Source organism: Nomascus leucogenys, chromosome 1a (genome assembly GCF_006542625.1).
Source record: "Nomascus leucogenys isolate Asia chromosome 1a, Asia_NLE_v1, whole genome shotgun sequence".
Lineage (NCBI taxonomy): Eukaryota > Metazoa > Chordata > Mammalia > Primates > Hylobatidae > Nomascus > Nomascus leucogenys.
This window is the reverse complement of record NC_044381.1, coordinates 21,716,678-21,725,599: the sequence shown is the minus strand read 5'-3', so window position 1 is coordinate 21,725,599 and position 8,922 is coordinate 21,716,678.

Genomic DNA, 8,922 nt, shown 5'->3' with positions numbered 1-8,922 from the left:
TCATCCTGAGGCAAAATTCCTTTCCAGCTTTGAACTTGTGAAATGAAACAAGTTATGTGCTTCCAAAATACAATGGTGGGACACGCAAAGGGTGGACATTCCTATTCCCAAAGCAAAAAACAGGAAAAAAGGAAGGTGTAATGGGTCCCTAGCAAGTCCAAAACCTAGCAAGGCAAACACCATGAGATCTTCAGGCTTAGGAATAATCCTCTTTGGCCTGATACTCTGGCTTCAGGACCCAATGAGGCAGAGGTATTGCCCCCAGGACTACGTTGGAGGAGGATGACCCCCACATCACCAGGCAGAAGCTGTCAGGCCTGTTGAAACCAAGGCAATGACTGCCCTTTTTGAAACTGAGAAGGTACCCCTGATGTTCTCTGAATCACCGTTCGGGGTCAGTTTCTCCTTTTCTTGAAGAATAGTGTACATTCACAGCTGAATAGCTCTATGGTCCCAAATTCAAGAAGTCCAACAGTCTTCCCTCATTCTGTCCCATCTCCATTCCTTTCAATACAAACTGGCAGTGTTCCTGCTGGTGGCTGATTAGGTTGTGGTTCACACAAATCTAATTGGATGTCTGGTCTGCTACACCCTTAGTGTTCTCTACCAAACATGTTTTCTTATCTTTTTGTAATGCAGACAGACTGATAATTTCCCAAATCTTGTAAGTTCTGGTTCCATTTTTGTTAAGAATTCTGTCTTCATTTTTTGTCACATTTTACTTTACGCAGTCAAGATAAACCGAGGCACTCCTTCAACACTGGTTGGAGATCTCTTCAGTTCAATATCTAATTTCATGCTCACAATTTTACTTTCCACAAAACACTAGAACATGAACACAGTCATCCAAGTTCTTTGGCATATTATAACAAAGATCACCTTTCTTCCAGTCTCCCATAACAGGTTCCTCATTTTCATTTGAGACTTCATCAGAATGGCCTTTATTGTCAATATGTCTACCAACATTCTCTTCATGGTGATTTACGTGTTCTCTATGAAGATGGAGGCTTTCTCTCCCACCTTCTTCTGTTTGAGACCTCACCAAAATCACCTCTATCAATCCCTTCATGGCAATATTGGCTTTTTCTAGCAAAAAAACTAGTACCTCAAAACTCTTCCAGTACTCTTCCAGGTGCTCTAGTACCTCAAACTCTTCCAGCTTGTATCTGTTACATAACATCAAAGCTGCTTCCACATCTTTATATATATATGGGTTAGCAGCACCGTACTTCTTGGTACTAATTGCTATCTTAGTCAGTTTGGCTGCTATAACAAAATATCATAAACTGGGTGGCTTAGACAACAAATATATTTCTCACAGTTCTGGAGGCAGGGAAGTCCAAGATAAAGGTGCTAGACAATTAAGTTCCTGATGAGGTTCCAAGGTGCTAGCTGATTCTTCTTCATGGTTTGCGGATGGATGCCTTCTTGCTATATGCTCACATGGTGGAGAGAGAAACCATCTCTCCCTTATTTCTTATTGTAAAGGTACTAATCCCATTTATGAACGTTCCAGCTTCAAATGCCATCACACTGGAGATTAGATCTTCAACATGTGAATTTAATGGGGGACACCAGCTTTCAGTCCCTAGTGCTCTGATGATAGAGTATTCATTAATGTCATGTATTCGTTAACATCTTGTAAGTTATTTGGGCTTTGATGCCTTAAAAGAAGACCCTGGCCAGGCATGGTGGCTCATACCTGTAATCCTAGCACTATGAGAGGCTGAGGTGGGCAGATCAGTTGAGGTCAGGAGTTCAAGACCAGCCTGGCCAATATGGTGAAACCCCATTTCTACTAAAAATACAAAAATTAGCCAGGCGTGCTGGTGCATGCCTGTAATCCCAGCTACACGGGAGGCTGGGGGCATGAGAATCGCTTGAGCCCAGGAGGTGGAGGCTACAGTGAGCGGAGATTGAGCCACTGCACTCCAGTCTAGGTGACAGAGTGAGACTCTATCTCAAAAGAGAAGACCCTGATGAAAATAGTAAACCTTTAGCAAACACACAAATGATGCCCCATTCTGTATTCTTTTTAATTTTAAAAATAATGACACACACATACAGGAAGATAAAAGGTATAAAAATATACTAAGTACTTTTTAAAAAGGAAAATTCATGTTTTGGATTGTTACTGAATTATTGCTAATTACTGTAATGTAAGTCATATGTCCTTACATAGTTTTGAAAAATGCTTTCTTTGAAAACCTAAAAAAATGTGTGAATAACTGATAGTCATTGCTGTATCATTGATGTATCACTCAATTTTTGGTAAAGAATTATAAAGATCTTATCTAGAAACTATGTAAAAAGGTATTAAATATATTGTGATGTAAGAATGGGATAATAAAAATGTAATTTTAAAAATGGGTAACTTATTTCCACTAAAGAAAACATTTGGAAAGAAACGAGTGTTAGGCTACTTGAAATCTTTATAAATGTATTTGGATTTTAAAAAATTATCCTTTTAAAAAGCTACATTTTTTTCTGCTTTTATAGTTATCTTCTAAATTTCAGAAAAATTACGAATAGCTTTACTGTGCAAGGAGAACATACATAAACCCTTTGCAAATTTTAGGTGAGTTAATCTTAATCACTCCAAATAAAGATGGCTCCTTACACTGCCGAAGTACATGTACAATCAGTCACTAAAACAAAGAGAAAATTAGAGAAACTACATTTTACTGGGTCATTATATTAAAGTAAAATTTCATTTTTAAAACCAGATTACCTTAAAAACTTCTTAAAATTGAAAACCAAAAGAAACACAAGTGAATTTATAATTATTTTAAAACAGAAATGAGAATTGACAGTAATTTGAGATATCTGCAACAATTGTAACATAAAAAGATCTTACATTCCTTTGGTGACAGACACAATTGTTAATACTACTGTGGTTGGTTACCTATATTCACAATGGAAAGGAATACTAAATTTCATATCAATTAGTGAAAATAAAGGTGTAATTTCTTTTTCCACTTAAGTATATGTTCCCAAGGTTAAGAAACCTAGACATAGTGAAGTCAAGACAATAACTATCTGGTGAATCAGATGTTACCAAAATCACAAAGTTGATGTCTTTGACTGTCTTAACTGTATGTTCACCAAATCCCTATTTCATTCTGTACAGTGTAGACAAAGGCTTACTTTCTCAAATGTAAGTAACATAGATGAAATAGGAACCATTAGATATTTTGAAAGCATATCTAAGACAACTTTTTTCTGAAATTTTTTTATTGTGGCAAAATATAAAATATACTATCAATCCTTTTTAAGTGTGCAGTTCAGTAGTATTAAGTAATTTATATTGTGCAACCATCACCACTATCCATCTCCAGAACTTTTTTTTTACCTTGCAAAACTTAAACTTATATCCTATACTCATTAAGCAATGGTTCCCTATTCTCCCATCTGCCCTGTCCCTGGCAACCACCAATCTACTTTTTGTCTCTATGATTTTGATTGCTCTAAGTACCTCATATAAATGTAATCATACAGTATCTGTCTTTTGTAATTGGCTTATTTCACTTAGCATAACGTCCTCAAGTTTCCTCCATTTTGTATATGTCAGAATTTTCTTCCTTTTTGAGGCTGACTGATAAGGAGGGACTTAATCTTGTCATTTTGCTATTTGTTTTCTACATAGCTTACCTTTTTTGTCCCTCATTTCCTGCATTACTGTCCTCTTTTGTCTGTAGTTCACTTTTTTATAGTGAAGCATTTAAGTATCTTTCTCAGTTCTTTTGTGTATATTCTATAGCTGTTTTCTTTGTGGTTACCATAGGGTTACATTTAATATCCTGAAGGTAATTTGGACTTATGCCAGCTGAACTTCAAAAATATACAAAAATTCTGCTCTTTATATTTCCGTCAATCACTCCTTTAAGTTTCACAAAATTATATGCACTGTGTGTCCAAAATCAATTTTTAAAAATGCAGTAGTCTCTGTGTAGAAAACAAAAAGTGGAGTTACAAACCATTATTACAAAAGTACTAGATTTTATAATTGCCCATGTATTTTTCTTTACTGAGATCTTTATTTCTTCATGTGGCTTTGAGTTGCTGTTTAGTGTCTTTCCATTTCAACTTGCAGGACCCCTATTAGCATTTCTGGCAGGGGCAGGTCTAGTGGTAACATACTGTCTCAGCTTTTGTTTATCTGGGGATGTCTTAATTTCTCTCTCACGTTTGAAGAACAGTTTTGCCAAATACAGGAAATGTGGTTGATGATATATTTTTTTCCTAACACTTTGAATATATGAGCTCACTGCATTCTGGCCTCCAAAGTTTCTGATGAGAAATCTGATAACCTTATTAAGGATAACTTATATGTGATGAATTGATTTTTTCATGCTACTTTCAAGATTCTCTTTTTGTCTTTGGCTTTTGATAGTTGTGTGGATCTCTTGGAATTCATTCTACTTGGAGTTTGTTGGTCATTATCTGGCTGTTCTTCAAATATTCTCTCTGCCCCTTTCTCTCTTTTCCTTCTGGGATCCTCACAATGTGTATGTTGGTCTGCTTGATGGGTCCCACAGATCCTTATACCCTGTTCACTTTTTTCCAGTTTTTTTTTCTGTTGCTCAGACTAATAATTTCCATTGTCCTATTTTCATGTATACTGATTCTTCTGCTGCTCAGATCTGCCTTTGAATACCTCTAGTGAGTTTTTCATTTCAATTATCGTACTTTCCAGCTCTTGAATTTCTTTTTTGTATCATCTTAGATTTTCTCTGTATTGATATTACCATTTTGTTCATCCTTTTTTTTTTTTTTTTTTACTTTTTCCACATGCTCTTTAGTTCTTTAAAAAACATTTAAGGCAGTTGTTGTACAGCCTTTAGTGGATCCACCATCAAGTCTTTTTCAGAGATAGTTTTTGTTTTTGTTTTCATTTGAAAGGGGCATACTTTCCTGTTTCTTTGTATGCCTTGTTATTTTTTTGCTGAAAACTGAACATTTCAATCTAATAATATGGTAACTACATCACACTAAGGTCACTAAGTTAATGGTTTTTTAAAAAATTATTCCTTACTTTGCCTGCCTTGAGCAAGTTGTTAAATGTGAGAATCCGTATTTATTTCAGAAGTACAAGTAGATAGAATCTCAATGTCCAAAATATTTCCCCAAATAAAGAATCTTACAATTATTTGTTTACTTATGGAGAAAACATTTTAATGGTACTAAAGTGTTAAAATGATTTAAAATTAAGGTTAAAATATGCTAAAATTATCTCCCTTTACCCAGTATCCATCTTCTACTCATTTATTATTGCTTTTTAATAATTATAATGTTTCCCATTGGTTCAGATAATTTTAATATTCTTCTCAGTCAGAGTTATATGCTGATGTTGATATGACATGTTTCTCCAGGGTAGTGTTCAGATTGTATGTTCAGGAAGCAACAGCCACAATTAACAAGGTCACCTGTTTAGAATGCAGATTCCAGGGCTCCACTAAAGATAGTTGAATCAGAAGCTCTGGGAATAAGCTCAGGATCCTACCTTTTGAGAGACTCCTCAAATGAGCCTCATGCACTGAAAAGTTTGAGAACCACTGCTTTTGAGTCTAAATTATTTCAGCTTTGGACAGAAAGAAAACTGCTAATAAGAACTACTTATATAAAAGCCACCAATGTTTTCAGAACAGAGATGATTTTTTATGGCTTTAAAAATCCTTAACTAGTAGTCTGAACATGTTTTTAACATGCCAAATAAGAATTACTAACTAGTTTATTTTTGCTAAGGGTAGCTGGAGTTTTAAATCTCATCTAAAATAAGGTTAGTTAATTCCATATGAAAGTCAATTTGTAAAAATATGCCTTAATTCATCACATACATGTAGGTGTCTATTGTTACTTCATGGTATTCAGCTGAATGATGGGGTCTTGTGAAAGATAATGTGGTCTGGAATTAAGAGCTCTAGGTTTGATTTGAGATCAAGCTCCAGTATTTACTAACTGAATGACTTTGAGTTCCAGTTTCCTTAACCACTTAAAGTTATTATGAAGACCAAATGACATATGGTAAATTAAACTTTTGCAAATTATAAAGGGCTTTGCAGAAGTAGGACATTTATAACATGTTCTGTTCTTACTTCATGATGGTTTAGTGATTTATATTCTCTGACTATAAGTTCCATGAGAGCAGGGATGACACATTTTGTTCAGATTTTACCCCAGAAACTTGTATAGTGGCACATAATAGACACCCATAATTGTGTGTGCAACTCTATCTTTAAAGAATACTACTACTACATCTAGAAATATATTTCAAGAAATCTATCGGCTTGAGTAGGTAATGAATTTCAATTGTATCTCAAAGGGTTCCTTATATTTAGAAGACATATAAGTTTTGGTTTTTTCTTTCAACTTATATAAGTATCTTAACATGCTATGTCTAGAATGTTTTAATTGTTAAGAACATTTCTTAATAAACTTCCATTGTCTTCCCGAGTCCCCATATACATGTCAGAAATGTGTTCAAACATTACAGCTATTTATTTGCAGTGAAACACACAAAAGTGATAACATTTCAATAACATTTTATAATTTATAAACCATATTTTTGTATTATTTATTTTAACCCTCACAGCTACTTTGTGAGGTAGATCATTTTATCCAAAAAATAAAACCAAACCTCAGGGAATAATCATTTTTATTCAGTTTCATATTTAATAATTTAGCTGGAAATGATCTTACAAGTTCCCTATGTTTGACAAGAATCAGATGAGATTTCTAAGTTGTAGTTTTAAAGAAGTTTTTACTATTTATGAAGATTAACAGATTAAATGCAAAACTCACAACTTTATAAATAATATATAGGTAATTTATTTGTATATATCATACATTTAAGATGAGATTTTACAGTTTCCAGGATCACAGTAATGTATTTCCCCCAGAAAATATAAAAGCATGTTACCTCATCCAGGACCACAGCAGTGATGACACACATTCATAAACGAAGATGATGCTGTTGGGTGTCTTTCCACAAGAGTGATGAAGAATGTGAACGGTTCCAGCCACACTCTGTCCCGTAGTTCCATTTGAAGTGGTTCCTATGAATAGGCTGGCTGGGTCAGAAATACAAACTGACCAAACAGGGACCTACCCTCGGGCTTTAATGAAGGCCCCATCTCTTTACCAAATGGTCTGATTTCTCTTCTAAAACAGCAATTTACTGAAGTGTTTGCTAAACCTCTAAAACTGCTGCTTGCTTTCAAAGTTACTAAGTTACTTCAAGATAGTGATTGAATCCTTAAATCTGATTCCTTATATAATTACAATACCACTATCTCTGGATAAAATTATTTTGGAGACATTAATGTCTCACAATTAACTTAGAAAAAGATTATTAACAGCCTTTTGGTTACCATGGAGCCATTACATTACAAATAAAACACAAAGAGGATTTTAGGCACTTGCATGGATCTTAACATCTGTTCCAAATGTATACTTTTCAAATCAAGAGTCAGAGTGTTTAGATAGTTCTGAGAGACCTATCAGGGCTCAAACCCCACACATTAATTTGTTAGTACATCTCAGCATGCTATTTGTCTTGGCCACTTATGTTTTTAAAAACTAACATTAGATGACTTGTAAGGAAACTTTCCATAAAGTTAGGAACATCTGGCCTAAAAATGCAGAGACTTCTGGTTTCTGGAGAATAAACTGAAAAATCCTAAGGGAATAATTTAATTCTCACCTGAGGTCATGCAGATAGCAAGAGAAAAGGTCTTATTAGTCTGATGATCTGTATCTTAGAATGTTTAGGTGTAAGAACCTTTGGAGTTTTGAATTTAGAATCTTTAGAGGTTCCCATGAATAAGAAAATACTACAAATCTTATACTCAAGGCTGCTCAAAATAAAAAGGAGCTGCGGAAAAAAGAATAAACATCTTATTTCCTCCCTTTTGTACTCTTCTGTTTCCTTGTCAAGGGCAGGAGCAGGGACAAAGTTTGAATGAGAAGAAACTGGGCTGAACTGAAAAGGGCAGTCTGGGGTTGGAAGACGAGGCTGATTCTTCATCTCTTTACTTGGGCATTGGCAGTCTCTGGCTGCAGACTCGAAAAATAGAGAGTAGTTCTTTGGTGCTCACTTCCTCTTTACTACTCCTGTTTGCCATTCATGTTGCAAGCTGGCCCAGGAATCTGAAGTCCTTCAACCCATGAAGACCTACTCATTTACACTACAGACCTAAACTTCTCAGTTCCAGGGGCCTACCTATATGAGGCAGAGTTGTTTCTTTATCTGATTATAGCAGTCTACATTAAGCATGAGTAAGGTTTCATCCATTGTGGGAGTTTTCATCTTAAAGGGGGAGCTGATGAGCCTGGTGCATAGAAAGAGCATTGGGTTCTCTGCCACTTACTAGTTGTGTTTGCACCATTTTAAAATAGAAAATGCCTCATTGTGGTATTGTTAAATAACATAATACAACTGAAAGCTCAACTGTTCTGTCATTTTGATATTTATTTTCTATCCGCTTTATAGGTATTTTGTCCCTCATTTCCTGCATGATTGTCATCTATTGTGCTTATTTTTTTGTAGTGAAGCATTTAAATACCTTTCTCATTTCCTTTTGTGTGTATTCTATAGCTGTTTTCTGACACCTAGCAGTGAATGTTAGATGAATTTCAACCTCTCATCAGTAGGAAATATAAGAAAGTGTATATGGATGGGAAGGAGAGGGAAGCTGGTTTCTAGAGTAAATTTTCTATCTTCTTGGCTTCCTTCAAATTCATTTTCCTCTAGACTAACCTCTAAGGAAGTCATGTATTTGGAAAACAAAACTAGTAAAGCTATTTTTAACATAAGTGGCAGGTACAATGGTGACAACGTGAAGGTACAGGCCACAGGGGAATAATAGAAGCTCCATGGTGGTTGAGCAGCACCAGGCACTGTGCTATGGCATGACAGACACA